The following is a 26899-nucleotide window of genomic DNA, read 5'->3' as shown; positions in this document are numbered from 1 at the left end:
GCCCAGTGTTGACCTAATCTCTACCCGAAAAGGTGACACTCTAAATGTGGGTAGCATCAAGGCTGATGATGGGGAAGAGGTATGAGAAAGGAGAGCACCTGGGTAGTGCCATTCTCCAAATTTATAACTCACCACCTTGTACCAAGTGCCTGAGCCCTCATGTTCTCTGCTACAGTGACTGACACTACTTATTTCTGACCCTCTCTCTCTGTTGGCTGTCTTCAAGCAGCTGAAATGAACTATGGAGGTAACTGGGTGATATGCTTGGACTGTTGTTGCTTCTTTCATTTAGTGCACCTGTTCTGTTTGCAAAAGGGACTTAAAATACATCTACTGAGGTCCCCAGAGTGTGGGAGTCAGAGGGCACCTGCTGGTCATGCCGTTGATCTGCCTTGATGCAGTTTTTGTGTCTCAGTGTTCTTTTTATGGCTATATGGGGGTGGGGTATGATGTCATCATTGAAGCATGTTGGAATTGCTGTGCATTAGCTGGCGCCTTCCTTATGTGATAACAGTTTCATCAGAGGTGTTGCTATGCACTCCAGTGTTGTTGCCATTCTCTCAATTTCTTGTCTTGTTTTTTCCTCCATCATTTCTTTGTAGAGAGAACACAGAATACCAGCTGCCTACATCAGCATCAACAGCATGCTGGTGCAATAGATCTTAGGGCTGAGCTGTAGGATGCTCCATTGCTCAGAAACCAAGCTAGTGAGACAAGTCACAGACTATCATATTCCTCTGCTTTACTTGGATGATTTTCAGATGCCAGAAGGATCTGAGGAGGAAAAAACCCCATCAACAGACTAGAAAATGGTAATCCATTAAACCCTAAGATTAAACCATCCAATCCACTGATTTTTTAGAAATCAGCTCAGTTACTTGGTTGACCTGAACTGCTACTAGAGATTAAGTTCAGCTGCAAGAGACAAACTGTATACAAGCACTATCACAGGAGTTCTCCAGACATTACAGAGTATATAAAAAAGTCAATTCAAAATTCAAAGCTCAGTCCTGAAGCTAATACCCCTTCTCTTACAGCTCACATTCATTCTCTAGGGCCCTCCTTATTTGATCAAGAGATATGTCTTGTACAGAGCGGACAAACTCTTAATATAATAATAACACCACATGCTGTTTAGAGCAAGCTCTTTAAAAATCAATCAAATCAGAAAGGCTAGCCATATGCAATACACATTGCAATCTAAGTTGATGGCAAAGATCAGTTGGAAAATGCTTGATCAAGGTTATTGCTAAAGTGGTACTACATTCAAAATATGACAAAATCAAAACAACGTTACCTTCGCCTAAAAATTCCTTACCATTTGATCCAGAAGTTATTATAAATACTGCATATAGTGATATACAGACATAAAAATTATTGATACTACCTCTTCAGGACAAATTAAAAGCCTCTTCTTATTCACCTTTATAGAATACATAAAGTGGTATATAATTTTTTTTTACTGCAAAGTTAAAAATGCCAGTTTCAAAGTTAAGATTTTATAAAATGACCCTATTTCCAAGTCTGGCTAATTTTGGTTCATGGTCAGACCTGCTGAATTTCTGATCCTTGAATACTGATTCTTCTATGGCAGAAATATAAACTACCCATTTCTGTCTTCCATGCTGGCCAACTAAAACATCAGGTCCAACTTACATTTAAAACCACTGGGATGTTACATTCTTATTTCATTTCAGGGAGCGCTCAGTAAAATTTTGGAAGTATTCAGAACCGATCTGAGGAGCTGAACATTGTTTCAGTTAGTGTTGCAACAAGATACAGTTTGATTTGCGGACCAAAGTTCTGTTTAAATCTGTACTGTATTCTTTTTTCACTGTTACCATATCCCTTCAGGTTTGAAATGCTCATTGCAACTTTTGAGTTAGGATTGCAGTCTGCAGAAATGTTAAGTTGGAAATGCAGTATGATCTCCAAGTTTGTTGTAAGAGAAATAATGTCTACTATAAAAATGCAGATTCACCCAGGGGGAAAAGAGTTTTCCCAACCTTCCCCATGTACTGATTACATGTCTATTTTAGTTATTTGATACTTTGCCAATTATAAGATGAAATATTCAGATTGCAATATGCATCTTCTATCTACTAACATACACTTGTTTTCTAAGAAAAAGTGTATTAGAGAGGATGTGGCAGCCACAGGTAGCTTTGTCTATTCTAGTGCATGACAGAACTATAATATAAAATATGTATGGGGAGTTCTACCTCAAAGCATTTGGACTGTGATTGCAGTCCTGTCTGCTATGCTTTGTGATTCACCTGCACCATGTGTTGTCATGGAGAAAGCCTCTAGCAGAGTCCTGTCTAGAGATGGGCATGAACCGTAAAAAACCCGAACCATGTGGTTTGTGGTTCGTCAAATTTCACAAACCACAAACTTTCACGAACCTGCCCCTGGTTCATGAACCAGTTCGTTTGGTTTGTGAAAATGTTACATCCAGGTCAGAAAACCATCACTTCCGCGTCAGCAGAAGGTCACTTCAGGGCCAGCAGAAGTTCACTTCTGGGTCAGCAGAAAGTCTGCAGGAAGTCCATCCCCTGTTGCCTAGGAAACTGATTGATTGGCACCAGGCTGTCTGCAGTGACGAACCAAAAAATGAACCAAACAAACCAGCCTACAGTTTATGGTGGTTCATCAGAAATGGGATCTGATGAACCGCTGGTTCACGAACCATGAACTGGCCTGGTTCATGCTTAATTTTGGTTCGTATTTTGGTTTGTGCCCATCTGTCCATCTGGGTGGAGCTCTGATCTCTAAAGTAGCTCTATCTATTATATGTTCTCTGCCCATATTCTGTGGTGCAATTGATGATAATGAGCCCAATGCTGGAGTTTTAGCTATACCTTTCTTCATGCCCACTGGCCACAAAGCAGGCTTTTTCCTAAGGTAAGAAGTCTGGAAACTTCAATAATAACAGAACAGCCATTGCTACAGTTTCCTTAATATCTTCAAAACTTGCTGATTATTTATTATTTATTCATTTCTTTAAAGCAAGATGACAATCAAAATGACATTGAAATCGACTTTTAAAAACAGTATAAATATAAAACTGGCAATTAAAAACATACATTAAAACCAACTTTAAAACAATACACAAACACATATATATCAGTAATTAAAAACAAACAAGAAGAGTGGTGACTTAGGGTATGCCACATGAAACAAGAACATCTTAACCTGCTGGTACAAGACAATGATCAAGGGGGAATAGACAACTTTCCCTGAGGAAAGAATTCCATAATTTTGATGCCATGACAGAGAAGGTGCTTTCTTGGATTGTCATCTATCTAGCCTCAGATGATGGGGCACCCTTAAAAGATGATCATAATTGTCAGGTAGGTTTGTATGGAAGTAGGTAGTCCTTAAAGTATGTAGATCTCAGGCCATATAATGCTTTAAAGGTCACTACCAACACCCTGAATTGGGCCCAGAAGAAGATTGGAAGCCAGTGGTACAAAACTGGAAAGATATGGTCCCTATGGCCCAATCCAGACAGCTTTTTTGCGGCAACATTCTGTATTAACTAGTTTCCAGACACTTTTGATGGCCCTGCATAAAAGGCATGGTAGTAATGTGAAAAAAAATACTAACTGAATATGCAACTCAATGGCAAGATGTTTCTTCTCAGGAAAGGCTGCAGCTGTCTTATCAGATGAAATTGTTGAGAGAGACCCTAGCAACTGCTGTTTATCCAATAGAAGGCCCTGGTCCAGCAATACCCCTTGACAATGAGCCTGCTCTTTGATTGATTGATTGGATTTTTAGCCCTCCCTCCCTGCAAACAGGCTCAGGGCAGGTTACAATCATAGATAAATTACAACAAATAAAAACAGTAAAATACAACTCAGTACCAACATGGATTTCAACATTCCAGGTGGTACACCCTTCCCCCCTTTAGAGGGAGAGTACCCCGTTCCAGAACAGGAGACACTTCAAACCCTATCTGTAGTTCTGGCCAGCAGTAACACCTCTGTCTTGTTGGGATTAAGATTTAGTTTATTGGCCCTATCCATTCAAAACTGCCTTCAGGCATTGGTTCAAGGTTCTACAACTTTGTGGGAATGTGCTGGAACCACAAGATAGAGCTGAGTGTCATCTACATATTGGGGACAACCCACCCTAAACCTTCACTTCACCTAGTGGAACCTTGTGGGGAGCCCATAGACCAGAGGCCCAAGGCCCAAGCAGCCATTCCCCAGCACTACCATCTGAAACCAGGTAAGACCAAAATCGCTGCAAAATGGCACATCCCAGTGCCAGCCTTGAGAGGTAGTCCCAAAGATACTAAGATCAATGGTGTCAAAAGTCACTGAGAGATCCAGAAGAATCATCAGGGTCACTCTGTTAATCTCCTGGTGCAGATCATCCACCAGGTCGACTGAGACTGTTTCAATATCAAAATCAGGTCTGAAATCAGTTTGGAAAGGATCCAGGAATTCTTGAAGTTGTCTGGCCACCACTTGTTCAATCACCTTGCTTAAGAATTATCCTTTTGAGACTGGACAGTAGTTATTCAAAACTACTGGATCCAGATTTGGTTTCTTTCAGAGCAGAAATACAACTTGTTTTAGGACTGGGGGGACCATGCCCTCCCTCAAAGAGGCATTTATTGCCTCCTGGGCCCACCTCCCGTCAAATAATAAAAATATGAAAAGCTATGCAATCTTTGGTTTCTGCCTTCCCTTGTGTATATATATTTGTAGAAATAAGTAGGAGTGCTATGTAAAATAAAATATTACACATTTCAAGTACAGTTGATTATTTCAAGTGCAAAAGGCAAAATTTAGGTCTGATATATGCAAATCAGTTATCTTTGGCACAATGACTTAAATTTAAAACAGAATAAAATTTGTCCCTGCTGTGATAATGCCATGAGAGTTATTAGTAGACATGGGTACGAACAGCATTGCAAACAGAAAAAAACCACGAACAGCCCAATCTGCTGTTCGCGAGCAAGCTGTTCGTGAGGTCCCATCCTAAATGAACAGGTGGTCGTTAAAAGCCTTGTTCATTGCCTTCGGCAGCCATTCAGCAAGCCAGACAGTCTGGCGCCTGCTGCAATCAATCCCCTTGGCAACTGGAGGGAGGGAGGGACTGAACTCTGTCTGAACTCCTTCTGGCTTTCCTTCTGGCTTTAACCCTTCAAAGTATTTCCAGCAGAGAGTCCTGTTTTTGCCACTGTGAAGAGAAAATGACAGCCAACAGGGATGCCCGTGGATCATGCCTTTCTTGGGGTGCAATCTCTCTGAAACTTGGGGGGTCTTCAGAGGACAGTGAGGAAAGCGCGGCTTTAACTGCAAACACTTCCTTTCCCCAGACATTCCAATTTCTTTCTGATTCTGAAAACTTTCTGGAAAGATAGGCACAGGGCTTAAGGCTATTGTCCTCCCTTTTCTGCAGAAAAGGTGGTGGCCAGGCCTAAGGAAGGACGTTTCGCAATATGTTTAAAGGGCCCTTTAAACAATCAGCTGGCAGGCGGCAGGGGGGAATCCCCCCTGCCGCCTGCCAGCTAATAGTTTAAAGGGATCTTTAAAGGGCCAGGTAAGTGGGTTTGAGGGGAGGGGGGGCTAAGTGGTTTGGGGGGGGGGGTTCTAGCTCCCTCGAACAACGAACAATGAACATGTCCGGGACCAGTCCACGGTCGTCCATGTTCATTGTTCGTGGACGGCACCAAAAGACGAACAGGGTGTTTGGGTTTTTTTTTCCATTTGTGCCCATGTCTAGTTATTAGTATCCCAGCTTTTTTATAAAGTGGAAGTTAGTTTGAATACTTCCACTATAATCAGCCATGGATATTCCCCACTATATTAAAAACAAAGTTCTGTACTGAATTTTCAACTGATGCCAGTCTGTGTGTCCTCCCAAGCACAAACACAGTAATAAACACCCCATCCATTAGTTCTTGGTATGCATGTTTCTGAAAAGAGGAAGATAGATAGATCTATGGCACTCTAGAGTAAGAAATGGGAGCAGCTCTGCTCTTAGGCTTTTCTCACTCTCATTTTGATCTTAGCTTCCTCCCATCCCTAAGGTTGCATTTTTGCCACTTAAATTTTACTTGCAGCTATTCATCTATCCAGGCTGCGTAAACCTGCAAAAAAAAAGGAATTTAAATTTGCTTGGTGATTTATTCTGGAGCAGCAGAGCACACAATGCAGCCTATCTAACTATGGAGGCAACACTTACTTTCAGAAAAAGAATCAACTTTCACATTCAGAATTGCCAGATGCCCAGCCCAGTCGCTGCAGCCCTACAGATCACATAATGCAGCCACTGGTTATTATGTTTCTGGCACTCTTTCCTGGTAGGAAATCATGCTGTTGGTGGTGGAAAGAGCCATCAAGTTGCAACTGACACAGTAGGATTTTCAAGGCATGAGACTTCAGAGGTGGTTTGCCTACCTCCATGTACTAGTGAACCTGGACTTCCTTGGTGGTCTTCCTTCTAAGTCCTGTTCAAGGTTGACCCTGTGTAGTTTCTGAGATATGATGAGACTGGGCACACCAGGGCAATCTAGGTCAGTGTATGAGAACATGTTACACATGCGCTTATTTTGCAGCTTCAGTATATATACTAGGGTACCCGGAAAAAAGTGGATTTGGGGTAGTGTGTACCATAGCCTGAAATATGAATGATGCCTATTTCATGCAAAATGGTGATTGTGTACCAAGAGTATCAGACATAGCAGTATACAACACAGGAACTCCAGAAACATAATGCTAAAAAGAGCCAAAAGCAGACCGTTCCTTTCAGGATTTTCCATTTTTCAAAGCTTCTCTTTGGCTCAAGCATTCTTTCATGGTAAGTTACTTCAATATTTGCTGCTTATGACATAAATAGGAAATGTTTGTAGAGCCTGTATATTAATCTCCTTATTGCCTCTCTTTGAACAGCAAATGAATATGCACCACAAAAGACTTAATCTGGATGCAATATTTTCCCATGATAAATATCTTCCTTTTCTTTAGCCATGCAAAGCACTTTTGTCCTTTATTTGCCACTAATGCTTATGATAAAAAATTAAATTACCGTTCATCCTTTCAATAAGTTTCCCTCAGAGAATCTGTGCTGAAGAACAAACATTTAAACGGGATGCAGCCCTGCTATATTATTCATTGCAATGCATTTTTAATGTCACAAAAAGTAAAATATATTTTAATTTCTGGAGCTAGGCAGCCAAATGATCTGAGGAATCATAAATTTGCAACGGCTGCAGAGAAATGCATGGGGTGGGGGTGGGGTGGCTCTACTCTCTGGTAATCTGAGCTTTTGTGAGAGATTCATGAAAGCTTGTTGGGCAGATTTCTCCAGAGACTGTCCCATGTCACATAGGCACGAGGAACCTTTGGCTTACTAGTATGTATTCAATGTATCTTCAAGTACAATTTTTTCCCCGATGAAAAAAATAGGTCATGAAAAGAGAGCTAATAAAAAACACCATAAACAAAAGCCCTGCTATTAACATAGCTGTTGGGATTATAATGGAAAAGATTTTCCTCCCATTAGTGATACCCAACTCCAGTTCTCAGAAAGAAACCACTCTGAGGCGTTTGGGGCAATTTATTCATAAGCAAACTTATTTCAAATAAATAATTGCTATGATTTATAAGAGCATCTTTTGTAGCTTTTGAAAACCTGTGTATTCTTTCACGAGAACAAAGAGTGCATAGCCATCTTTTGCTTTGCTAAGAAATTGTCAAGACTAATGATTTTCTTTGTGTTGTATTCTCTTGGAATTCAGCAATTTATCTTCAATCCACAAGCTTCACAACATCTAGTGAAGAATCGATTTACAAACCTCTCTGAACATAAGATTGCAGATTAAACCTTATGGACATTGTATTCTTCAAACATGTGTATACCTTTCATGCTCCAGAATAAGGGAATAGCATAGCTGTTTGATGTGAACAAAAAAGACTGTACAAAATTTCCTGCCTTTGTTCTGCAATTCACCCTAAATGATTCTAACAAATGTAATTTTCCAGCATGGATTTTAAATGGAGTAGTGGAGGATGCGTACTTTAAAATAAGAAAATTCAAAGAAAAATTACAACAGGAAGTTTGATAGTGATGATATCATAGGCAACAGTTTAAGATGACAAAGGATAGTTAGGGAGATGTAGAATAAGGACAGCTGTTCAAATTGCAGTTATATAACATCAAAAGCTCAACTCAACTACTATATGCAAATGAATGGTTGAAAATTGCTTTTGTTGTATAGGTGGCCTCAATTTTTATGCTTAATTCAAGCTCCATGTTTACGTTGTGTAGAATTTGTATATAAGGGGTAATGTGATAATAAGTATTTATGAATGAGGTTGGATTAATAAATATTCAGCAACCAAAGGGAACACAATTTTGGGAATGTGTTCAGTTTTATTCCTATGCCCCTAATAGATGTTCAATAACCTCTCCTTTCCTCAACCTAGGAATTTCCTTAAGAATAAGCTATATGTGTTTCTCCCTGTTCCTTTCCCATTCCAAAATGTTTGATTTTGTCTTTTAGAATCAATCTGTTTAAAGTAAGTTAAAATAAGCTATGAGGGTCCAGCTTGTTTCAGGTAGGTAGCCATAATGGTCTGCAGTAGAACAGGAGGATTTGAGTCCAGTAACACCTTAGAGACCAACAAGATTTTCAGGCAATAAGCTCTCAAGAGTCAAAGCTCTCTTCTTCAGATATCTATCTACAGGTATCTGAAGAAGGGAGCTTTGACTCTTGAGAGCCTATACCCTGAAAATCTTGTTGGCCTCTAAGGTGACACTGGATTCAAATCCTAGTGGTATCATGAAGACCTAACTTTTTGCTCTTGCTAATGCTTAAACAACTGCCATTCTATTCTAGTCATTCTTCCCCATTTTAAAATACATTTCTTGATTCTAGAATCCCGCATATTCTGTCAATGAGTATTTACCGTCCATAACCCTTGAATGGTAAGTTCAGAAGACCCAAACAGCCTCACTCTGTTCCTCTACCTCATCTTCAATTGTCCTTTTAATCATTACATGGGGCCAAAGGGTCAAGAAGTGGCAATTCAGTGTAGGAGAGACAGAATGGTAGTGAACCAGTATTTTGCGCTTTGGCATAGTCTATTAAATGGCAGGGAAGTATTGTGGCTGCAGTGTCTCTCTAATGCATGGTGTGCAATAGTTTATATAGCTCTCGTAGTGTACCTCCTGTCAGATAGTGTGACCTATAGTTTGGCCAGGCCAAAAAAGCAATAAACATTATTTTACATACATTGTCTGAATAATCATTTTGTAGGATAGTTCACTAATATTATACCCATATTGCAGATAGTGGGGGAAACTGAAAGGATAGCGTCTTTCTTAGATCCACCTAGAAAGTTTATGACAGAGTCAAAATTGATCCAGACAGATTGGTTCAGGATTTTACCTCCCAGCCATTTGATTCTTCCTATTCTTCAGTGTGCAATGAAAATATTTGGGAAGAGGCAAAGAACACTTGTCAGGCTGCATTAATCTATTTAGTTCTTCCTATTTTATTTATTATTTTGCAAAATTTTATGCCTCCTCTCCAGGAAACTTGCCTGAGATGACTTACAAAATAAAACACAATAAAAACAAAACATTAAAATTTATTAATTAAAATCCAGCATTAAAAAACACCGCCACAGGATAAAAACACAGTCCATCAAGCAGCTTAAAATAATACTTTTGGGGAAAAAATCAAACTAAAATCATGCTAAGAGTCCCCTTAAGTAAAAGCCTGAGTGAACAGAAATGTTTTTACCTGGCACCTAAAAAAGAGCAGTGTAGATGCCTAGTGAGTCTCAAGATGAAGGGCATTCCATAAGTGAGGTGTCACTACTAGACATGGGTACGAACCCCAAAAATTTAATGAACCAGCGGTTCGTGGTTTGGTGCCACCGATAAACCCGAACCAGTGAACCAAAATGAACATTTCCTGCTAACGAACCAGTTCAAGGTTTGTGGGCGTCAGAACGGCCCCCGTTGGACTTTCACAGGGAGTGTTTAGCAGGCTCTCCTCCAGCCAGCATCCAAGTTTGGTCAAGATTGCAATAGGGATCTTGGAGTTATACCCTCTCCAATCCGAGGCCCCTGGGAAACTCCCATTTGATACAATTAGAGCCACCAGTTGACTTTGGCCCAGTGTACAAGTGGTTGGCCATCAGAACTGCCTATCAGGGTTTGCAGGGATGAGATTGGAGTGCCCATGGCTACAGAACACCCCTCCCCCTCCCTCCCCCCAGGTGTCTTCTCCCATGTAACCAATTGTAACCAATTTGCAGCTCCATGGTTGGAAGGAAGACTTGCCGATCAAGGTAAGCTGGGTTTCAATTCAGGTTTGATTGATGGTGCCTGACTGTCTGGCTTCACGAATCGTGGGCGAACGCTGGTTCATTGGCCATGGACCCTCACGAACCGCCGGTTCATGAATGGAAGATTGGGCGGTTCGTGGGGGTTTTTTGGTTCGTAATGCGGTTCGTGCCCATGTCTAGTCACTACTGAAAAAAATCCTGTCTCTGGTTGCCACCTGCCTCTCTTCTGAATGCAGGGGAATGGCACCAAGAGCAGGGCTTTCAATGCAGATTTTAACTGGCAGGTTGGGAGGCAGTTCCATCTATTTCTATAATTCAGCTTTTCTGCAGGTTGCCATTTGTTCAACTTTATTCTATCCATGGCAGGAAACTAGAGATAAAGAAGAGATAAAACTTAATGACTATTATTAAATTCTTTAGCCCACTGAATTATGGACAGTGTCAAAGTCACCCAGATAGCAGCCCATCATGGAAAACAGAGGACAGAATGTTAGGATATAGCATCCTAGCCACAATAGCTTCTTCCATACTATGAGAACAAATCTGAAATAGACACTTGCTGTGATGACTCCCTGGGTGCTCTGTGTGTCAGGCTGCAACCTATTCAGTCGGATGTAAAAAGCAGCTCTACCTATGAAGGCATCCCAGTCCAACCTTTCCTCTTTTTTTCCTTCCTGCTGTAGGCAAAATGAGGCATCAAATCTTTCTACCTTCCATGAAACTACATTAGTTCACCACCTGAAGTACTGGCTTCAACTTATTGAGGTTTAATCATAAGCCACCTTATATGAAAGCCAAGTGAGCCATATTTAATTCTAAACACACACCAAAGCATTGCAAATTTATCCGTGAAGCTTTTAAAAGCCCAACACATTTTCTATGTCAAACAACTTGCATAGAGGCAATGCCATTCTGCACCAGCAGCATATCATAATATTTTACTCTCATAGTGACTCACTTATCTGAAGGACGCACACCCACAAGGCTTTTGAATGAACACCATTTCTCCCCTTTTCAAACATATTATTTAAAATTATAAATATTACCGAGAAACCTTCAACATCATTTTCACAATATGTATGCTGCACTTACCCCATAGCAACTGCTGAACTGGAGTCAAAATCAGACCAGATGGGTGTTTCTCTCACCTGCTGTCTCAGGGCTGTATTGCTAGCATTAATATGCATAGGCAAATCCTGGAGATGGCGTGACAGGAGGGATTTAGGGCCACATAAAACTACTATAACTCAATGTCTGAGTTCTATTTAAGTTTGTCAGTGCTCCCCCTTTCCAACAGAGCATTGCTCAAGTTTCTGTATTTGGTTTTGTTCACAAGTAAGAAATCTATGCATTCTGATAGAGGTTCTCATTTTCACTTTAAACTAGATTAATTACTCCAGCCTTCGGGACGCAATGTTGAGTTAAAGGAATGGGTTTACAAAGATGCCCTAATTAATAAATTTTTTATCAGTAAAACCAAATTTGCTCCATGGTATAAAATTGTCAAAAAAGACCATACTAGAGTGCATTATCTGACTGATATCACAGTCTATAAGCTCAGGATAGCATTTATGTCATTACACTTGCAGTCTATGCAGTCTCGGGCAATTCCAAAAAAACCCCACTGATCAGCATATATGTATATGTGGAACCTCAATTGAGGATTTACCACACTATGTTTTAAACTGTCCCTTATACCAGGAACCAAGGGGAAAATTTCTTGTGAGTATTTTATCTGGTCTCCATCTTCTGTCTGATTTTGAGAAACTAATTTTTATACTTTCAGATACAGACCCTTTTATTTTGAACAGGATGGCCCTCTACGCCCTGGCTGCTAGGCAAATGTGGCAACCAGGAAACACCTGATATAGATTGTTGTCTTATAAGCTGCTAGAAGCCATTTGGTTTTAATGTTAACTTTTACGTTTTAGGTAAAATGAATTTTATAGCAATCTTATTTATATGCATCGAATTATATTTGTATTCTTGTATTTTTCTGTTTTTTAATGGTTTTGGATTGTGAAGGCCTATGGCCATATACAATAAATTCAAAGTACTAAAAAAAAAGTATTTTAAACTATGCACACTTGTGAAAAACTAATTGCATTGCAGTTTTGTTAACAAAGTTATGCTTTCCCAGTATATTCATAGGGTTGCCAGGAGCCCCAAGGGACAAAGTGGGGGTGCAGGGAGTGACAGTGGGGTACCTACCTCCTATGCATTCTCCTGAGCCCCCCCCCCCATTGTGCAGGAAATGACATCATTTTCTGGAGCAACAGAAGTATCGTAGTGCTTGTTGAAGCCTAGCGCTTTGTAAACTGCCCCTCTGGTAACAGTTTTTAATAAGCTCTGCTTTGGTGCATACTGCAACTCCTCAATCTTATTAGAAAATGAGCACAATGGTGGAGTTACTGTGCATACTGTAGTGGAGCTCAGTAAAAACCGCCTCTAAAGGGATAGTTTTCACAGATCTCTGCTTCAGCACATACCATGATTCCTCCTTTATCAGCATGATGGGGGAGCACAGGAGCATGGGCACGCACTTCTCCCCACCCCTGTACCTCCCTCCCCCCACTGGCCAGATGAGTGGGGCCAGGGGGGCAGGGGGGGCAGGGGTTCCCTGGATGACAAGACTAATATTCAGTGATCTAATTAGCATATTTATTTAGTTATCCCATTTATATTCTGCTCTCCCCACAAGCGGGCACAAGGGGATCACAAAATGTAATAAATACAGAAAAAACATGGTAGCATAAATTAAAACTTCAGTCAATCAATACAATCTATATAAAACAGTTGTGCCCATATTGCACATCCACCAGTCATTGAACAAATCTGTGGGGCAGGATGACCAGTTACCCCTCAATCCAAACCTCACTGTATGGAAGTAAATCCTGTTGAAATAAATACAAATATAGATAATTCTCTTTCCTCTCCATTTTAAGTATTTACTTTCTGCTTTACCATAAACTGTTCAAAGTGAATAATAAAATTATAAGACAATCACAATACAACTAACATTAAAGTTACTAATGCAAGCAAAGCATCACAAATGTACCAATAAACAACCAATTATAGCAATAATGGGCAAAACAATCTGGAGAATCAACCAACCTAACAATTACATGTTAGGAATGAAAATGCCAGACAGACCTCTTAAGGAAAGGAATTCCAAAGGAATGACAAAACGCCAAACCATTCAGGGGCATATAGACTGCAAGTAGTACTTTTGGTTTACAAATTTTATTTAAGCTATAAACAGTTTACTGTTGACTGCAAGTAGTACTTTGATAGTACTTGGAACTAAAATGTAAGAGTTTAATAAACTACTGAGTTGAAAGGAATTTTTTTGTACATAATTCTCTGCTAATGCTTTACTTGTGATGCCAATTTGTACATTCTATAGAGATGAAAGTTTATAGCTTCATAATTTCTCAACTGATATGCATAGTATTCAAATACATTATTCCGGATAGCTAATCATTTCACACAACCTAACTGAAATCTGATAGCTGTTATATAAATGGGTTGTGTGAACTGGTTTCTATAGAAACTTAGCAAGTGGGTGCATTTCAAGAAAAAAATTAAAAAAAACGTTTGACAGTGGACCAATACCTCTGTGGTCTAAGCATCTGTGCTGAATTTAATGTTGGTGCCCTCCACCCCCCATATTTCTTCTTTCAAAACTCTAATCCTTTTGCTGTAAACAATTTCAGCATCTCCTTTAACCTCAATTTGCTTCCCTATCTCCCTTAACAGCTGCTGCCATGAATGTTGACAACAAGGGCTTTACAAACAATACCCCCCCCCCAAAAAAACTAGACAAGATCTGGCAAATTCTTGCAAACTACACTTTGGGAACGTGGCATATTTTAGCTGTAAGCCATGTCAATGTTTTATATCACAGCCCTGTGTGCTAACATTACTCAAAGATAAATGCCCTTGATAAACCCTATCATTTTCACACTTTGAGAATAAAGCATTGAAATAAAAAAGCTGATGAAGCATAAAGTATTGCAGTAACATGTTATTTGCAACATTTTATCTGTCATTTGCCATTTATTTTAACACTTTATATAGTACATTAAATATACATCTGTCAAAGGAAGGATACAAATGGCCTGGGAACAGGGGAGTGCTAAAGGTCCATAACAATAAAATACTTTTTTTTGCAGCAACAGAAATGTGGGTCAGAAAACAATGGACGAGACACGCCTTTAGGAAGTTCAGGTCTCTGAATAGTGAGATGACCAATAGAAGAAGGGCAGTTCAGAACGGGCAGAAAAACAAGGAGAATAATCAGCAGCACCACACTCAGGGTACACAGTCCAGACAAAGCTGACACCTCACTGTCCCTTACAGAATTCAATCGGATTTTAAAGAGTTTTATGTGATCAGGATCAACAGATTCCAGAGGGGTAGCTGTGTTAGCCTGTTGCAGCCAAAGTATGAGTCTCATGACACCTTAAATGCTAATAAATGGCATAAGCTTTTGTGAAACAAATGCATGGGAGCTCTTTGCTCCCTCAGTCAGAATGAAAGGCAGACACAGTATTTGGGTTCTAAAATGGGCCGCTTTATTAAAATTACAACAATTAAATATAAACTACGGCAAGGTACAGGTCAGGCCCTGGGGTCACTGCTGGACCCCACCCTGACCTGTCTGGGCGAGCACCCGCTGCCCCGGGTGCGAGCCATCCACCAAATGGCTGGGACCCGGCCTGGCCAGGCGGAGTGGTTCACCCCTGTAAAGCTCCCCCACCCTGCCGTATGGCAGCAGGGGAAGACTGGTTTGTCCAGGGGTTCCCCACCCAGGGCGTCTGACCTCACAGCTGAGCCGTATGGCAGCCAGCCGCTCCTGAAAGACCCCAATTCCCCACCAATGGGGAGGTGCCAAGGGTGCTCACCGGCCCGCTACAGATTTTCCCTAACTAAAATCCTGCCACCAGGGAATTACCTCAGTCCCACCATGCCAATTACCTTCCTCTTCTCACAGTGCAAGGTAGGTGAAAAAACTCCATTCCCAAGTGCCAATCAGGGACAAGGAGAGAAAAATTCCTACCTGGCCCAAAAGGCGACTGGCTAATCCTGCACTGCAATAGGGTGAGGTGGGTGGGCCGAGCATGAGGCACAACTGAAGGCAATGGGGCGGAGAATCCAGCTAAGGCTACAGGCTCCGCCCCCAATGCTAAGCCCTGGATGCCAGGGTGTGCCTTCTGCTTTCCTCCTTCCGAGGAAGCAAAGAGCAGCCAGCAGCCTGAGTGGCCATTGCCACTGGCCGGGATGGCCGAATTGTCTTCATGCAAATGATTAAGTATTCTCTGCCTCATGATTAGGCTTAGGAAGTGCAGGCTGATTGCCAGCTGATTAGCAGGAGGAGGCTGGCCTGGGAAATGGACCCCCACTGGAGCAGACACTGGGCAAAATGGGCACTTATGCTCCTGCAGCCCCTACAGATGACATTATTTCTGTTGTGACACCATCACTTTCATCATTGTTCCAAGGCTGATGGAAGTGATGGCTTCATGCTAGAGATGGCATAATCCGTAGGGGCCATTGGCATGCATGCTTATTGCACTCATGTCCTCCCACTCTCCTCCTGCTGGTTGCCAGGGGGGACCTGGCAACACTACTCATGATAGCTTATGCCATAATAAAGGTGGTATGGTGACCCACCATTTCACACCACCATCCCACCCTAAACCTTCCTTCAAGGTTTTGGGGGCATCCAAGGCAGTAAAGGGCAGTCACCACATGCCACCTGTCTAACCTCTATTATCAGGCAGAGATCCCTGACTCAAATAAACACAGGATCCCAATTCTCTTCACTCAGAGGCTCCACCAAACAAGCAGCCTGTTCCCTATATTTACTTCCCCTTACCTAGGTACTTCCCAGGGCTATTGGGGGAAGAAAACTAACAGATTACTTCCCATATATATGCTGCCACCATTTAGTTTAACTATATTAGTCCAGAGTTCTGAGGTTTGTGTGTGTGCTTTAATTCCCCTCAGACAACAACTTCACAGTAGCCAGGGTAAAAACAGAAACAACAAAAAGGAATTTTTATTTTGGTGTCGTGGTTAAGAGCGCAGACTCTAATCTGGAGAACCAGGTTTCATTCCTCACTCCTCTACTTGAAGGGTATTTGTTGTGGGGATAATAATGACATACTTTGTAAACCACTTGGAGTGGGTGTTAAGTCATCCTGAAGGGCGGTATATAAATTGAATGTTATTATTATTATGTTATATTATTCTCTCACTCTCTCCAATGGACTCCAGCTGTCACTAGCCCAGCATTCTGCCTATTCTCATTGGTTGTTTCTTAGAAGAGGCGGAACTGCAACCAGTCCTGTCCATCACAAGTGGTACTCTTTGAGATGCCACATGATTTTGTTGTTGTTGTTGTGCTCAGTACTTTTTAATGTGATTGTTTTGATGCCATTGCAGCAAGACTGAAGTACTTGCTAACTAAGGCTAACTAACAGACCCAGTTTGGTGTAGTGGTTAAGAGTAGAGATGGGCACGATCAAGAAAAAAATACCGATTAAGCTGTTTGTGGATCAGGGCCGCTGCCGAACCCAGGCCACCAATTCTAACTGATCAAGTCCCATTTCCGATCCGGAATTGGGAAGGCCAAAGTGGGAGGGCGCCCCGCTGTTTCCAGTGATATAGGAACGGTGGTTGGTGGCAGCGGCCACCAGGCCCGGCGGGCAGGGGGAGGGAGGGGACATTCACACACACACATTTAGAGTAGAGGGGGGGAAGTTTTTAACCCGGCAATGAGCCACCTCCCCTCAGGGAGGGGACATTCCCAGGGCCGGATCTACAGTCGCCAGCGACCAGGGCAACTGTAGTCAGGCTCTTGCGCGTGCTCGCTCCTGGGTCACCCCCCGCCCACACAGCAAGCTGGCTGTCCTGGTGCTCTGTGGAGCTGGCGGCAGCACGAGTGGCTCAGTGGCTGCCCGTGCCATTCACCTTCCCCGCAAGACAAGGGGCGGCTGGCTTGCCCGCACGCCCCTTGTCCTGGGGAAAGGCGAATGGTGCAGGTGGCCTCCCAGCCTCCCGCGTTGCCTTTTGCCTTTCCCCAGGACAAGGGGCGGCTGGCTTGCCTGCGCGCCCCTTGTCCTGGGGAAAGACGAATGGCGCAGGTGGCCTCCCAGCCTCCTGCACTGCCTTTTGCCTTTCCTTTGTGCCCATGGCTTCAGAACACCCCTTCCCCCTCCCTCCCCTGAGTTGCTGCTCCATGGTTGGAAGGAAGCCTGCTAATCAAGGAAATCTGGGCTTCCATTCGTGTTTCGAGGGTGACAGAAGGAGGGCAAACACAGCTCATTCCTCCGGCTCTGTTGCCCTGGGAATAAATTACTGGCGCCAGAGTGTCTGCAATTCCGAACAGAAACCGATATATCCGATCAAGTCCTGAACAAGCAAACCCCCGCCTGCTGGATCGGTTGCCGTGGATGGAACCGATTAGCTGAGTCACGATGGCGCAAATGCCAAAATCAGGGTTTTTTTTGAAATCGTAATTCAGATCGTGCCCATGTCTAGTTAAGAGCGTGGGACTCTAATCTAGAGAACCGAGTTTGATTCCCCACTCCTCCACTTGAAGCCAGTTGGGTGACCTTGGGCTAGTCATGGCTCTCTGGAGCTCTCTCAGCCCCACCCACCTCACAGGGTGTTTTGTTGTGGGGATAATAATGACATACTTTGTAAATTGCTCTGAATGGGTGTTAAGTCATTCTGAAGGGCAGTATATAAATTGAATGTTGTTGTTGTTGTAACACTTCCCTGCTTGCAGGCTCACTAGAAGCATTTTAGTATCCCCTTACTAGAAGCTAGGCTAGTTGAGACCTTCAGTCTGATCTGGCCAGGCTGATTACATTTCACTCCACATCAGGGCACCTAAAATGAGGCCTGGTTCTGTGCATCTTCCATTTCTTCCCAAGAGGTCTGTGCTCTTTTGCTCCCTATCATAACATACTGGGCTGAATCTTGGCATCATTCAGTGCCATGTTATGGTATACTTAGGAGGACTTGCATGTTGGCCTGAACAAGGCCCCTTTTCTTTTCATTATTTCAGTATTTCAAGGACAAATCCTAATAAACTGATATTTATCTTATTTTTATATATATATATATATATATATATATATATATATATATATATATATATATATATATATATATATATATATATATATATATATATATATAAATTAGTGTCACATTCATCTTTGTTCTCAGCATTGCTCGTGGTTTTTTTCCAAATGTAGTGACTCACCAGGAAAATAGTATCTCACATTAGCCATCTGCTCTAGATGGTCTTATGACAGCTATTAAGAGATCTATGTGGTTTGGCAAATCCTTTCCATTGGAGTGATAGTGATTTGTATTTCCTCCATAGCCTGAGCCTCCCACAGGTTGCCAATGCTCGGCTGGCAATCCTAATTGCAACTAATCAGCAAACTGCAGTGATTAGTTCCCTTAGAGGAGATAGCAGCTTCACAAGACTCTGTAGGATCTAGGCTTGCCAGGTTCCCTTTAGCAACTGGCAGGAGGTGTGTGTGTGGGGGAGAGGTGGCAGCAGGAGCTTACTGGTGCATGTGCACAATCATGTCCCTGGCCAAGGACGTCATTGGGTGTGACCTGGAAGCCATGGTGTTGTGCCTATAACACTGTGGTTTCTATAACACACTGCTTCAAAGAAAGCAAAACCTGCTATGTTTTGAGCCAAGTGTTAAAGAATCAACCCTGGTGTGATGCCATCACTTTTGGGTCTCACTGGAAGTGACATCATTGACTGGGGCCAAGTGTTAAAGAATCGACCCTGGTGCAATGCCATCACTTTTGGGTCTCACTGGAAGTGACATCATTGGCTGGGGATGTGATTGCGCCTACTACCATTTCCTCTACCTGCTTCCTCCCATCAATCAGCTGGTGATCAGTAGGCAGAGGGACAAATTGCCAGGAGTTTGCCTGTCATAAGCAGGCACCTGGCAAGCCTAGTAGCATCATATCCCTGCTGAGATCCCTCCTCAAATCCACTACACCCCCAAGCACCACCCCCAGTTCTTCAGGAATTTCCTAATCTGGGGTTGGCAACCTTCGATGGGTAGGAACTGTATAAGGCCAAACTTCTATTAGTGAGGCCCTTAATTAGGGAAACTTTGAGCTAGCTAATATTCTTGTCAATGGTCACAGTTCTACCATGAAGCTTTCACTAGCTGATGTTTTGATTAAAACACCTAGTTCTTATGTATTCTTAGAAAAGGTTAAAAACAAGATTTTAGTATAAGCAGGAAGAATCAGAAACCAAGAGGCAAATAATGAAACAAAGGAGTATCAAAAATATTTGAATAATCATATTCTTGAGCTGCAAAGGACTTGTGATTTTTGAATAAACAGCATATATATGGCTCAAAAATTATAAGTAATCTTTTTTGCCTGCTAAAGGGTACAGTAGAAATAAATGCCTAAGGAAATCAAGACCTCTGCTTCCTATTTATGTGTAATGAAGCAACTAGCATAATGAAAGATCATCAGACTTTGTAGAACAAAACATTGTGATGGTTAATTTTCCACAAGTGTTTCTTATTCCTGTTGCTTGCCAGTGCATTCCAAATATTGCATAAATGAATAGGTATGGGCTTTGGAATTCTCTTCCGAATTGTACATGCCATTGGTTTCTCGATCTTTAAATGAAGAATGCCAGTTCTGACTGAAGATATCATTACAGTAATTACTTTCTGTTAAGCCAAGAGAAGAACTGGCCATCTCTGTAGATAAGTGTATAGACGAAGAACTAGAAAGTAGTCATTTTGTATTTGGCAGGGAAGTACATTTTGGAATTCAGAATGTGGGTGTTATGCTATAGCTATTACTTATTTAAAATATTTATATACCCTTTTTATATAGTCATGCCTGAAGTAGTTTGCAACACAGTAAATCCGTTACAAATTCATAACATTAAAATCAGCTTTAAAACCAATAATAGCAAAATTTAAACACAGTAGTTAGTATTTTTTACAAAATCAAAGATACCACTTGCTAAAAAATAGCACCACGAAGCAAGTGATCAATACAATAAATTATCCCTTAGTTTTAAATAACTGTTGAAATAAAACAACTCTTAGTTTGGTGCCTAAATCAGTGAAAGGGTCAGGCATGTTGGGGGGAGGTATTCCTGAGCCAGGGTCTCATTACCAAGGGCCTGCCTCACTTCTGAGGGAGAGGCTGTGGTGAAAAACAGAATGTTCTGTCAGCAACCTTGAGAATTTTGAGTTTGGCATTCCCTATATGCTTGTGATATTTATTCAATTTATGTTTGTGGATTAACATTTTATTCCAAGTCCAGTATGCTCTCCTGTGTCTTACTGTGTTGCAAACTGCCTTTAGCATGACTGTAGAGAAGCTGTATATACATATTTTAAAGAAATAATAAGGAATATAACATTTCCCTCACAAGATAGTTCCCTGTTAAAGATTGCCTTGAACCTTGAAGCATGTTAGAAAGGGGAAATGGAAAATGCTTATGTTGTGCTAATGCTTAAATTCTCTAATGCAATGGCCCTTTGTCACTTTCAGTATTTTTATTTTTATTTTTTTTAATAAAGACTGCAAGGCAACAAAGTTGAGTAGGAAGCCTAATCCTTTGGACTGGCTCCCTGTGAGGTCTTTTTAAATGGAGGTTTCCCTGTGGTTTGGGGTGCTGAACTGCAGCATGTTCTCTGATTTTCTTTACAATGCCATTTTCCATTTGTTGTCTTTCCATGGTTTCTTCTTCACCCCTCCAAGCTTTTTAAAATCAAGCTTTCTCAGGAGGGCTGAGAGGATTTTTATTTGCTCAAAACTCTGTTCTTCTATTCCATGGAATATTCCCCCCCCCCCCTCTTTCAATGTTCTTCAGTCTTGGTGTGCTTATTGGGCAAAAATCCCAGCACTAGGTCAAAACGAACCAAGGCATTTTTGCAACAAGATTAAAAGTGGTTTGAGAAAGCATAGTGAAACAATGAAGAAACCATGGACAGGCAACAAATGGAAAGTGACATCACAAAGGGGTTCAGAGTAAAAATGCTGCAGTTTGGCACCCAAACCATGGGAAAACATCTATGTGAGAAAGACTCCATACTTTAGCACAAGCAATTATGAGAAGTGAGAGAGGCAGCCTGTTTATCACAGCTGGACAGAGGTGTCCAGTTTCTTTACACTTGCATATATTGCCCTTCCTATAGGAGGACAGTGGTACTTTCTCACTTCAGTGCTTCCCTGCTGGGTATGATGGTTCTTCCCATTCCAACACCGTGCTTGAAAAAACCCTTTGTGAAAGGGGCAAATTAGCATCATTGGGTTTCTTTAGTAAACTATTGTCAGGTTTCTTGTTTGTGTCTACACATGCCGGAGTTAAGATTCAGTTTCTGCAGCTGGTAGGAACCACACTTGGTAGCCATTTATGCTCTCCCACCTAGGCATGAGTAAGTGAAAACATATTACAATAAGCACTGACAAAGATGAATTAAGATAACTGCTTTGCCTATCTGCACTCACTCTGGATTATTCATACATTACTTTCACATCATCTTATGCAGTAAGAATATTTCAAGATTTTCCTGCAATTCTGTCTGTCATCCTGTCACATTTTAATGTCAGCAGTGTGTTCATTAGGGACAAATCTGCCCAGGGGGCTCTCTTCTGTGTTTCAGTTAGTGAGGAGTAGAAATATTACTATGTCACTACATTCTTTTTCGTTTTGTTTTTTTTAATAGCAGCCATACTGACGTGACAAGTTGAAACTTACATTCAGTAAGAGCTACTGTATTGCTCAAATACAGGATTGCAATGAATGTTTGTTGATGAACATTTTTGGCAAGAGGAAATATACCCTCCCCACTGCTCTTTGTTCATTTTTTCATTGTTTTCTGGAATGTATTGTCTCCTCAATCAGGGATAGCTTTAAAAACAAACAAAAACCTGAAGTTTCTTTCTACTTCTTGCCATGTGGTTCCACCAGTTAGATTTCATTTACTCAGTGTGATGCCATCATGATATTCTAACCAACTAAACTTTCACTAGATGATATTATAAAGTAAATTTGGAGTGAGAAAAGGAAGAATTGCCCTTATTCTGAATAAGTGTTTTTCACCTGTTCATAGCTTCTTTGAGAAATGAGTGTAAGGACTGGATGTTATTTGCAGTTTGTATTTGAAAGGTTTCTTTCTTTCTTTCTTTCTTTCTTTCTTTCTTTCTTTCTTTCTTTCTTTCTTTCTTTCTTTCTTTCTTTCTTTCTTTCTTTCTTTCTTTCTTTCTTTCTTGCTAGGGCCTACTTAAGTATTCTTTACTTCCTTGAAAATTGAATTATAAAGAGTAGAAAAATTATCTGCATGGAGTTCTGTAATGCAGATAGTTAGAGATGATTTCCAAGACAAATTTTTATGGTGGCTCTACAGTACTGAACATTGTAGAATGATTTAAAAGTTGATAGAAATAGAAAATCATTGGCTAATTGCAAAATCATGTTCCCTTCTACAGGGTTCATTTTAAAAAGAATGGAATTGAGGATCAAGACTACTTACTCATCATTCCCTCAAAGACTCTAGAGGTGAGTGGCAATTTGTGCAGACCATGTACATGCTTGTTTGTCTGCATATATTCAAGATAGATATTTTACTAGTTGCCAAGAACTACAACTTGGCCTTGGTTGTAAATATTTTTTGGTTCTAAATGAACCCTATTTTTATGTGATGGTGTAGGGAATTATTAAAATATCAAGGTGCATGGTACTGTTTCTGAAATCGTTTTAAAATAGCCATACTGCCTATTGTATGTTTTACTTTAATTAACATTTCTGGTATCTTACTTATGTAGTCCTACTTAGAGGCCAAACAGTCATGGTGAAAATGTATTTGGAACTTCCAGACCAGAACATTTAAAATTAAAGGCTTTGCTTAGCTTCAAAAATGAAAGGAGACTTTGTAAAGCAATTAAGGGGAAATGAGATGAATTGTACCTTTATGAACAGCTGTGTTTACCAGCTTCTGTGTACACTAATCAGGAAATCAGATTACCCATGTTACTATAAATATGTCTTGTAATGAGAAATCAGGATTAAATTAAAGCTAGAATAGGAACAAAGACCGTATTAGCTTTGGAGCAGCTAATTCTTGGAGTAGCCTTTGTACCCTAGAGAGACTGGTAGGGTATTAAGAGCTTCTCATAAAAACAAAGAATTACAACTATTGGAACAGGTAGGTTTATTTGTGAATGAACTGGCATATTGATGTTTATATTCTGCTATGTAATGAGTTCTGTTGCCTTTCTAATGAGATCAAACTCACTTCTAACACACACTTTCCACTAAAATCCAGTGAATATGGAGAAGGAAATAATATACAGTAAATTTGATATACTTCTGATTGATAATATATTCTACAATAATCCTTTTTCTGACACTCATGCCCCTATCTTACCAAAGAATTCAATACCATATCATTATTAGGGACAGCTAACATGCTGGTAGCAAATGTACAAAGTCATTTTGAAAACTACCAAAACCATTTCCTCTCTGGGAAAAACCAACATGTATCATAAACTTATATCAACAAGGAATTGCTGACAGCCATGAAATATACCCAATATAGAATTTCAGGAGACACACTTGTGCAATGCTAATTCGCAATCTTGCTTTCATCTTTTATTTCTCCAGTTTATTTTTTAAGTCCTAAGTGTTCAAGCCAGTTGAAATAGTCAGCATCATCTTCTGGTGAGAATTCCAGTTGTGATTCCTTGTTTGTTGCTACATTGCAGCTAGGATCAATGTAGAAGTGTTAGTTACCTTCTGGTGACAGAATTCTGTACAAGCACAGGTTTCTGAAGAATAATCATGGACAGGGACTTCCAGTTGGGCTAATGGCGACCTGACGTGGTCCAGGGAGCTGGACCATCAAGAGTGATAGTTAATTGGTATGTAAGGAATAGTATGTTACATATATATATGTAGTTTTTTTTTAGTTAGTATATGTACCTATTATTACTTATATAATTTTTATATTTTTAACTAAGATAAGCAATATAGTTAGTGTAGATTGTTAAGATAATTAAAGAGATTTGATAATATAGATATTATATTATTACATTATTATTATTATAGACTTTAAGAATTTATATGATATACTTTTTGATTAAGTTGGGTATGGAAAACTGCTGGGAGTCACCAGAAAAGGGGGGGGGAAGGATGGGGAAAATGCAATGGGGTGAATAATGATAATGATTTCTATATATATGTTTGTAAACCCATCCAATTAAAAAATCTTTTAAAAAAAAGAGTGATTGTTTCGGGCAGGCCAGGTGCTCAGATCACCGGCTGCCACTCCTTTACAGGTAGAAGAGGAGCTAGAATGCTACGAGTCCTGGAGAGAGCGAGATCTCAGCAGCGGGGAAGGTCCTGGATGAAGGATTTCCCTCATCGCTTTGAGGTACTCTTGGAGAAGGGCAAGCTAACATCTCTGCAGTACTCTTTGAGTCATTGTTTGGCATAAGGTCACCAGGACCCAAGCTTCAGAACCAGATTTGGCTAATTGGCAATGAAAGAGGCAGCACGAAAGACCCAAATGGAACAAACTGAGGTAAAAGATCTTTATCTGGCTTTCGGACTTAAAAAGAGAAGGAAATTTTTTTATTAAAAGTGAAAAATGTGGACTGAGATGATAGAATAAGAAAGGAGCAAGGCATCTTGAAGGAAGAATTGAAATTTGATAGACTATAAAGCGCAAAAGAAGTGAAAATAACTTTTGTTTACACATACTTGCGGTTTGGAGAAAGATAGCCAGCTGTGAGAAAAGGGGAGGAGATGGAGAAACGGCCAAGTAAACATCGCGAGAGAACAGAATGCAAGAAGAATAGTAAGTGGAACTGCCTAGTGAGGTTCAATTTGGAAAAGCAGGAAGAAGGAAGTAAAACAGCAAAGAAGACCCTGGAGAAACAACGCGAGATATAGCAACGAGAAGACTAGAGGAAGTGGATATTCACCATCCCGGAAGAACAAAGGACGAACTGAGCTACCATAGAGACTCTCCGCCCGATATCTGGTGAGACTAAAACAGTAGGAATATTTAAAGTAAAAGATAAAAAAGATGTCTGGGGGGGGAAGAAATCTAGTGTAAGCATGAAGAGAGTGGAGAAGGAATGGCAGGCTGCTATGGGATTGGCTATAGAATCACTGGGAGAAAAAGTTGCAAAGGGTTACGAAGCATTGACACAATCTATTCACAAAATGAATGAAAACCTAATTAAAAGCATTAAGGATGTATTTAAAACAGAAATGGAACCGAGGAACGAGTTGCAAGCAACTAGGCAGATAATTCAAGGAAAGGAGCAAAAAAATACTGAGGTGTCACCAAGGGTAAATGATGGAGAACAAGTGTCTCAAGATTGTGTGGCAGAAATTGAATACAGAGCAGCAAGAATCAAGCAGCGAAAATGCAAGATGCAAGGAGAAGTAGTGCAGAATGTACAAGAAGAAATGATTGAAGATTTATTAGGATCCTTAAAGAATCAAGTGCAAGAATTAGCAACAAGCATGAAAGATAGAACCATCTCCAGTTATTTCAAGCAGAAGAAGCTACCAAGCGACAAAATAATTCAAGTGAAGAAGAAAGCCTGGAAAAGCAATATAAATACAAAAATCAAGTTACAAGTGGGAATTACTTAAAAGACTAAGGCTACAACTCAAAGCTAGAAGAGTTTTTCTTTTTTTTAGAATTGGGATGTATGACTTAATTGCAATGTTAAAAGTTAAATGAAGGAATTAGCAAATTAAGACAAATGGAAAAATTGGAAAATGCAAATGTATAGCTAATTATGTGAATTGACATAAAGTAAATTTATACACAAAATGATAGAGGGAATCAAGTGAAAGTTCAAGTTGTTAATTTTAAATTAAAGTGTTATATTAGAGACTAAATTAAATTAAAGGATTGGGACTGGGAAAATGTTAAGGCAAATTTATGTGTAAAAGAAATGGGAACTACAAATGGAATGTTTTGAAGAAACAAATTGTTAGTTTCAAGTTAAATTGTTAAGTAAGTGAGTTTAATTAAATACAGGTAACTGATGTAAGAAACAATAGTAATGGTGGGAAGATATGTATTAAATAATAGTATAAGGGGGAAAGGAAATGAGTGATAAAGGAAAACCAATTAATATTGAAATAGAGGGGATTTAACAGAATATGGATAATTTATGGATAATTGATGGTTTTTTGATAGTTTATTAATAATTATAGAATTGTATTAAGAAATGATAAGTTAAGATTTTACCTCTAGTTACAGGGACAAATGAAAGCAATACAGAACTAATGATAAGAAACTATGGGGTCATAGTGCTGTCGGGAGTCTACATAGAAAAGGGGGGAGGGGAGGGGATGGGCTGCATCTATGAATATATGGGAGAATGTATTTTTAAGATACGAGCAAATTGTATGTCAACCCATCCAATAAAAATTGGGTTTTTTTTAAAAAAAGAATAATCACGGACAGCTATACAGGTTATCGTGTACCTTATTCTGTATATGAATAAACAGAGTATGC

Source organism: Eublepharis macularius, chromosome 7, assembly GCF_028583425.1.
Source record: "Eublepharis macularius isolate TG4126 chromosome 7, MPM_Emac_v1.0, whole genome shotgun sequence".
Lineage (NCBI taxonomy): Eukaryota > Metazoa > Chordata > Lepidosauria > Squamata > Eublepharidae > Eublepharis > Eublepharis macularius.
The sequence above is the reverse complement of the archived record's forward strand: the minus strand, read 5'-3'. Positions refer to the sequence as shown.